General features: G+C 53.1%; 1 protein-coding gene across 1 annotated transcript in view; it reads left to right on the top strand.

Moving 5' to 3' along the window:
* The window catches only part of LOC115273083 (specifically androgen-regulated gene protein-like), a 33950-nt gene extending 27130 nt beyond the window's left edge, over positions 1-6820 (top strand). Inside the window, exon 9 of the transcript XR_003900653.1 lies at positions 6779-6820. The gene's annotated coding sequence lies outside the window, so the exon portion shown is untranslated. The remainder of the gene's footprint in view (positions 1-6778) is intronic.
* The last annotated feature ends 1182 nt before the right edge of the window (positions 6821-8002 follow it).

Raw genomic sequence — 8002 nt, forward strand, 5'->3', positions numbered from 1 at the left:
CTAAGGAGGTAGGCCTGGAACATTCTCCATCGCAGCTTCCAGAAGGAACCAGCCCCGGGAGCACTGTGGTTTTGCACTTGTGGAGCCCAGAGCGGTGCGAGCACAGACGTCTGTCGGGGGAAGCCCCTCGTTGGTGGTACTTGGTCACAGCAGCCCTGGGATATGGGCACAGCCCCCTTCACGGCCCACGTCCAGACCTTCGCAGGCTTGTGTCCTGACAGATGCAAGGGCGCCTTCACTGGCCTGCCTTCCCCCATGTCTCAAAACCCCAGCCTCTGGGGGCGCCTGGCTGGCTCAGTCGGTGGAGCGTGTGACTCTTGATCTCAGGGTTGTAAAATCGAGCCCCGTTCTGGGCATGGAGGTTACTTAAAAATAAAATATTTTTAAAATTTTTTTAAATGTTTTATTTAGTTTGAGAGCAAGAGAAACAGAGTGCAAGTGGGGGAGGGGCAGAGAGAGAGGGAGACACAGAATCCAAAGACAGGCTCCAGGCTCCGAGCTGTCAGCACAGAGCCCAATGTGGGGCTCGAACCCACGGACCACGAGATCATGACCTGAGTCGAAGATGGTCGCTCAACTGACTGAGCCACCCAGGCGCCCCTAAAAATAAAATCTTTAAAACAAAACAAAAAAGCGCCAGCTTCTGACTCCCAGATCAGAAACACCCAATGACGCCCAGTGTCTCCATCAGCACTTCCCAAACTTATTGGAGGGTGAGAATCCCACAGGTGGTAGTTAAAGCGACAGGGTCCCTGGTCCAGTTCCAGACCATCAGAAGCGGTCTTGCAGAACAGGAGCCTTAGGAATCTGCATTTTTAATAAACCCCCAAGATGGTTCTTACCTTAGGCACGTTTGGGGCGTGCTGGCCCACAAGATAAAATCCAGAAAGGACAAAGGGTCTTGGTTCAATGATCTCCACACCGTGGCACCAACCTCCTGCTCGAACGTCACGTCCAAGGCCTTCAAGGCCCCCCGTGCTGTGCGCCTCGCTGCGTAGCCCACTTACACGAGGTGCTTGCCTACCTCAGGAACTACTCTGCTCTCACCATCTTCCTCCCAAAAACTGCTCTGCGTTTCCTCCTACCTCTAAGTCTAGAATCTAGAATCTGGATGATGCCACAGACCTTAAAGTCATCTCTGATTATTCGGAGACAGCCTTTCAGCGAACTGGGAATAAAACCCCAACGCCACATCACTGCCCGCAAGACCCCGGGTGGCCCGGCTCTGCCCGCCTCTGGCTCTCAGTCTCATTGGGAGCCATTGTCCTTCGGTCGTGAGGTTCCAGGCACTGGCTTTCCTTTGATTCCTCAAACACGACAAGGTTTTCCCCGCCTGGATCCTTGGCATGTGCTCTTTTCTCCCCACCACCACCACCTTCTAATACTTAAATATCACCTCCTCAGAGTTTCTCCCACAACCCGTCCTAGGGAGAACACACACACACACACACACACACACACACACACACACACGTACACACACGTACACACACACTCACACTCCTTTTACTCTCAGTCACTACACTGTGTTCAGTCAATTGCTGACATTTAAAAATCCGGAAGTTTCAGGGGCACCTGGGTGGCTTAGTGAGTTAAGCATCCAACTCTGTTTCCGTTCAGGTCATGATCTCATGGTTCATGAGTTCGAGCCCCCACTGACAGTGCAGGACCTGCTTGGGATTCTCTCTCCTCCTCTCCCTGCCCCCCCCCCGCTTATACACGCATTGTCTCCCCCTGCAAAAAAAAAAATCCTTAAAAAAATCAGGAAGTTTCATATGAAAATGTCCAGCCTCTTAAAGAAGAGCTGCCAGTCCAGAGCCCGCATTCGCCCAAGGCCACAGAGGCTGGCGGCCTCTGCAAGCCCACGGGCCTCTGCACGCCTTTCAGTTACCTGCCTGGGACATAAACAACCACCTTCGTGACACCTCCATGCCCTCCTCCTTCCTTATCATCTGTCTGCCTTGTGGAGAGAGGCAGCTTTATTCCCCGGAGCAGCCCCGGCGTCTGGCCTGCCCCCGGCACGTAGCTCGACCTCACTAGACATCAACTGATTAAATGAATAAATGAGGGATGGATGTCCCGCCTCCTCCCTGTGTCCCACAAGCCATACCATTCATTTTGCCATTTAATTACCCCCTTGCCCGCCTCACTCATTCCTTTGCTGCCCCCAGCGCCTCCCTCCTCCATAGAGCTTATGAAAACACAGATCCGATCTTTGCCCAGCTGTAACCTCTGGAGTCTCCCAGCACCGCCTGGAGAAAGCAGACACTTGTCACCGTCCCTGAGGCATCTGAGGCCCTTCTCATCTGGTTTCCACCTACCCCAGCCCCCACCCAAGGAGAGGGCCGTCACCCAGCGCACACCCACGCCCCCCCCCACCGTGGCCCTTTCCCCACCCCCACGACTCAGCCCCAAGAGCTCCCCATCCCTGAAATGCCTCCTCCCCCGCCCCCCCCATGCCTCCAGCAAACTCCTCCTCATTCTTCTGCCCTAGCGCTAACCCAAGTCACTTCACTGTGAAACACTCCAGGGCCCCCCCAGGCTGACTTAATCACTCAGTCTTTTCTGCCCCCGCCCCCTCTTTCATACCCTGGCCTTAGCCTTGAGTAATGGCTCAAAATAGCAGCCGGTGTCTTCCCAGGGCCTGCCGCGTGCCAGGTACAGCTGAGCTTTATCGGTTTAAATCCTCACACTCATGCTGAGCCCCTGCCTGGAAGGAAGCCTCCCCCGCCACCCCGCAGGACCACCCCCCCCCCCAACACACACAGAGACACAGGAGGAGCACTTTCTTACCTCCAGCTTCCCTGGGAGGCCGCCCCTGCCACCCATGTTACATTTTCCTTCTCCTTCCACACCTCGCCCCATGCCCAGGCCTCCCCATCTCCCTTCCCTGCTTTCTTTTCCTCCATGACTCCTGTCACTGACACATACACATTCTGATTAGGTAATCTGTGTATTCCGTCTCTACCCAGGATGGCAGGAATTTTGTCACATTTCCTTTACTGTATGCTCACCCGCTAGAATCAGTGCCTGGCACATAATAGACACTCAGTAAGTTTCTATTTGAAGAGGGTAGATCTTAGGACTGTCTTCAGTTTACTCCCAAGGGAAGTGGTCTTTAGCGAGATGAAGCCGTGTGCCACAGACGGTTGGTCGTAGAGCCAAATGCTGTCCCTGGGTGGTCCACTCCCAACAACCTACCACACCCTTCGCTGCAAGGGGCCACCACTTCCTGAAGACATCTCTCCATCTCTGACTTCTCAGCTAGACGTGGGTTCCCTGGAGGCAAGGACTCTGTTGGATTCCTATTTGGGTTTCCTTGTCTGGTCCACAGTTGGCTCTCAGGGGTGTTCCTTGAGCTGATCTATATGTGAACTGTGAAATGCTGGATGGTAGGAATCGTATCTTCATTTCCTATCCTTTATCTCCATGCGAGAAGCGGTGTTATATACGTAGAGGGTTTACTTTGCACTAATGAATTCTGTTATGGCCATAGGTAATCAAAATAATTAGCGATAATGACAATAATAGGTAACATTTATGAAGCCCTAAGTCTGTGCTGGGCCCTGGCCTAAGTGCTTTGTACAAGAACAAAGACAATTAACTCTCTTATTATCCCAGATGAGGAAATGGAAGCTCAGAGGGGTTAAGAACTTGCCCGAGGTCACACAGCTAGGAAATAGCAGAGGCTGGATTTGAGGGTAGCCACCTAGGAGTCACATTCTTAACCACTCTAGGCTGCAGCTCAGCCTCTCTAAGAGATATCCATAAAAAGGCCACCCTGTGTGAAAACAAGAGTGGCTTATTACACATTTCTGTTTTACTTCAAGGGATTTCTTGAAATTCCTCCAAAGGCTTTGGTAGGCAGTGTTACTTGTTAAATAGTAACTACTAGTATACATATTGCACTTGATGGTTGGCAAGTTCATTCACAGTTTCTCGTGTGATCCCCACCACAATGAGATGAGGTGGATGCCACTGTCCCCTCTCAGAAGAAGAATCTAAGGCTCTGAGCCATTAAAGGAACAAGGTCATGGTCACCCAGCCTGTGAGGAGCAGAGCAAGGGCTCAAGGTAACTTCTACCACTTGAAAAAACTTAAGATCTGAGTGTTTCCAAATAGAAAGCTCTCCTACATGACTTTAAAAGTCAGTAAGAGGGGCACCTAGTTGGCTCAGTCGGTTAAGCGTCCGGCTTCGGCTCAGGTCATGATCTCACGGTTTGTGGATCCGAGCCCCGCGTCGGGCTCTGTGCTGACGGCTAGCTCAGAGCCTGGGGCCTGCTTCAGATTCTGTGTGTCCCTCTCTCTCTGCCCCTCCCCTGTTCATGATCTGTCTCTGTCTCTCAAAAATAAATAAATGTAAAAAAAAAAAAGTCAGTAAGAGAATCCACGGGAAACCACTCAGCGCGGCTCCCGGAACCAGGTAGGACGGTCCTGAATGGTAATTATCATCATCTTCATCAACACCTCCTAGGAACCGGAATATTTTACTGAGGACTGCAGCCTGTCTGTTGAGCCTGATGAAAAGATTACACTTTTCATTCTAGTTCATCCTGGTAATGTTGACATGATGATCCATCTCCGTTATCCCTGGGGTGCCGTAGAATGTTAAGAGCTGGCAGGGATTGTGGAGATGAGATCATCCAGTGCTTGCATTCACAGATGGAGAAATTGAGTCCTCGGGAGGGGAGAAGTCGGGGGGCCAGCTTCTCAAGAGCAGAGCTCTTACACCGTGCCTGGCACATACCACCACCCACAAAGTTGGGCTTTTACGGAAGAGAAAGGGCATCTAAAATCTTGAAAGCCTACAGGAGCCAATTCATCCGTTTCCTGAGCTCAGAGCGCACCCAGCCCGCCCCCACACAAAGTACCAAAGTGTTACAAGCTATTAACCAGAAAACCGATCATGTGACTTAATTCCAGCTCTGCTAAAAGGCTTAAAATGCTTTGGTGAGTAGTCTGAGATTCATAAATACACACTTCAACTCTTTCTCAAAGAATCATTAACCAGCTCCATCAAAACTGGAACTTGAGCAGTCAAGGAGAAAAGGAGCTGGCGAGAGAAACGTCTTGAATAAAATCTTACCACCAGTGTATATGACTTCTTGGCACCTCTTTCTTCCCCCCCCCCCGCCCCGCCCCACAAGAGTTGGAGGATGAAGAAAAGAAGTATTATTGTATAAGACACAAATCAATAAAACTAATCGTTGGAAAAGTACAGACTCTTTCCTCCTCACAAGGTAGGTTCCAAAAGAAAACAGTCATGTTAAGTTGTAGAGGAACTTAAAAGACAATATGGAAAAGGAAGACGCAACAGAGACGTAACCCTCAGTGTTTTTTCCCAGAGGTCGGAGACGGGCAGGAAGGACCTGACGGTGTGTGGCTGTGATAATCAGTGGTAGCCCATTCCCAACTAAGGATTTTGAGAACCTGTAATTTATTGAATTCGTCTCATACCTTTTCTATCTCGCTAACTCACCGGGTACTAATTCTCTGAGGCGTGGGACTAGCTTTTTATTCTACACGTAAGTCTTAAGCAGCTTTGGCTTGAGGATTTGGGGGTGGGGAGGGATGATGGAGAGAAATAAGATTAGGGTTCGGTCTTGGAACCAAGGAAACAGAAAGATAATGCCCCTGTGCTCTTTCTCTGGGCTTCATGCTTCTCAAGTAAGGCTGAAATTCAGGCCCTGCGACACACTTGTGGCCACAACAGTTCATGGAATGAAAGGGTCCCCTCCTCCGCAGCGCGTTTATCAAATTCAGACTATCGTCCACATTCCTTCTTACACAGCTCAGGCACACCTATGACGCGAGCCTCAGAGCAAATTCCACTCAGGAGATCCAGGAAGTACTGGCCTGGCCCTCCCTTTTAGAAAGGAAAGTCCAAGAGGGATGCCACACCCAGAGGAGGGGAGAGAGGACGTGACAATACCTCCAGGAATGCAGGGCCCACGCAGGTGTGCTGGCATCCGCGAACTTCCTTTTGAAAAGGGCCTGATAAATCATGGATAACAGTAGTAAAGCTCAGCCAACCCCCTCCCCCGCCCGCTGAGAATCACTCAGTGCGCTGGGGCCTGGGGACTGGGGAGAGGAGGGTGACAGCGGAGAATAAAGGTTCCTAGAGGCCATGACATGTTTTCTATTCGAGGGTTCTGAAAGTGGGTTCCCTGGATGTCCCTGAGGCCACCTGATGGCCATCAGAAGGTGTGCTTTTGTGCTCCTGTGATTACACGTTCTCAGTTTTAATTCTCATATGACGAATAGTAAAAGACATAACAGTAAAAGACATAACACATGTAAGCAAAATACTTGGGGGCCTCTACCACTTTTCAGAGTGCGAACGGGCCTTGAGATCCAGCTGCGGAGCTGCCCCATCACCACACCACACCCCATTGCCAGCACATCTCCAGTCACACAGCAGGTGCTTTTGAACAGGAAATGGAGGCGGCAGCCTCGGGATGGAATCCTTTCTATCAGTTCCTCTGCCGAAAATGGCCAGAGAAACCTTAAGTTCCCTCACAAACTCTTGGAGAACGGAACTCCCTCCCCCACCGCCCGTGGGAAAGGCGGGCTTCTCACCCTGGAGCCTAGGGGGGGCCAAGTTAGCATGGGACGACCACACTCACCCCGCAAAGGCCTATCTGGGTCAGGTACCATGCTCCCTGCTCACCCGTGAGTTGAGATGCGGTCCCTGCCTCCTCATTGCGTTCGTTCTGGGGCGGGGCCAGATTACTCCAAAAACATGGGAAAAAAACCCAACCTGAAACCTGTCGCACAGATGCTGGCAAGGAGGTACGGTGTCAGGAGGGATCCGAGGCAGCCAGACGATGAGGGGAAGACCCTGAGGACTCAGATGGAAGGAAGCACCCTAACCTCCAGGCCACCCCGCCTCCAGACCCAGGTGGGCGCAGAGGAGGGGGGGCTTGAGGGTCTTCTCCCCGCTTCCCGGGCACGGCCAGTGCTTAACAGCGTCCTCGTGAGAAGAGACTTGCTCTGGGGCATCTAGAGAGAAGGGTTCAGTCTTTCATCAGGGGCACACCTCTATCACTCCCCTCGGAGGAAGGAACGTTGTCCAGAAGCTGTCATTGGTGCAGACAGCGAATGGCCAAGAAAGGGCTGGAGGAGGGAGAGAAAGACCTCAGAGGTTTAAAATAAATAAACAAATACACAATAAGCAAGGGAGAAAGAAAGCCCTGGAAGTTAGGTCTTGGAGTCCTCAGGGAAGCCGCCGCTGAGGGCAGCCATCCTTAGTCCTCAGCTCACTTTCCCTCCCTCCAGGCGCCCTCTCGACCTCGTGGGACCTGACGGATTGCAGAAAAACATCCCTATGGACAAAAGCAAGCCGGGAGAGCCCTGATGTTCTCCCCTAGTAACTGTTGCAGGGGCGGGAAAACTTTTATTTTGTAACCAAACTTACAGCCAGGGCGCCTAAACGACCCAACTGGGAGGTGGAGGCACGCTGCCGCCGGCGGCAGCATCCCAAAGTGGACGAGGGGCGGGGCACGGCGGGAACGGAGCAGCTCCGCCCGGCGCCTGCAACCGGCTGAGGCGCGCAGTCCACCCCCGCGCCAGGCGCGCTCTCGCCGGGACTGGGCACTCAGGCACGTGCCTGCGCTTGCGCAAAAGGCCCACCCGCCCCAGCTCCTCTCCAGGTGCGCTCGCGCTTCCGGCCGGCCTTCCCGAGGCGGAAACGCCAGAGACCGCGCATGCGCTTTCTAGATGTCCTGCTAGGTCCGGGGCGGGGAGGACCAAAGCTTCAGGTGATCCCGCCCCTCCCTCGCAGCGCGGGGCCAATCGCACGGTGGTGGGCGGGATTTTTGAGAAGGCGGTCCGCCCACGCGCTTAGCGAGACGTGTATCCATTGGCTGGCGGCGCGGGCGCAGGTGCGCGCTTCCTATTGGGTGTGGGCGGAGCGCTTGCCGCCGAGGCTTCTGCAGAGGCTGCAGGTGAGCGCGCGCACGCGCCGCCGCTCCGGCCAGGCTCGGGTTCGCGCGCGCGCGCG

Source organism: Suricata suricatta, chromosome 12 (assembly GCF_006229205.1).
Source record: "Suricata suricatta isolate VVHF042 chromosome 12, meerkat_22Aug2017_6uvM2_HiC, whole genome shotgun sequence".
In the NCBI taxonomy this organism is placed as follows: Eukaryota; Metazoa; Chordata; class Mammalia; order Carnivora; family Herpestidae; genus Suricata; species Suricata suricatta.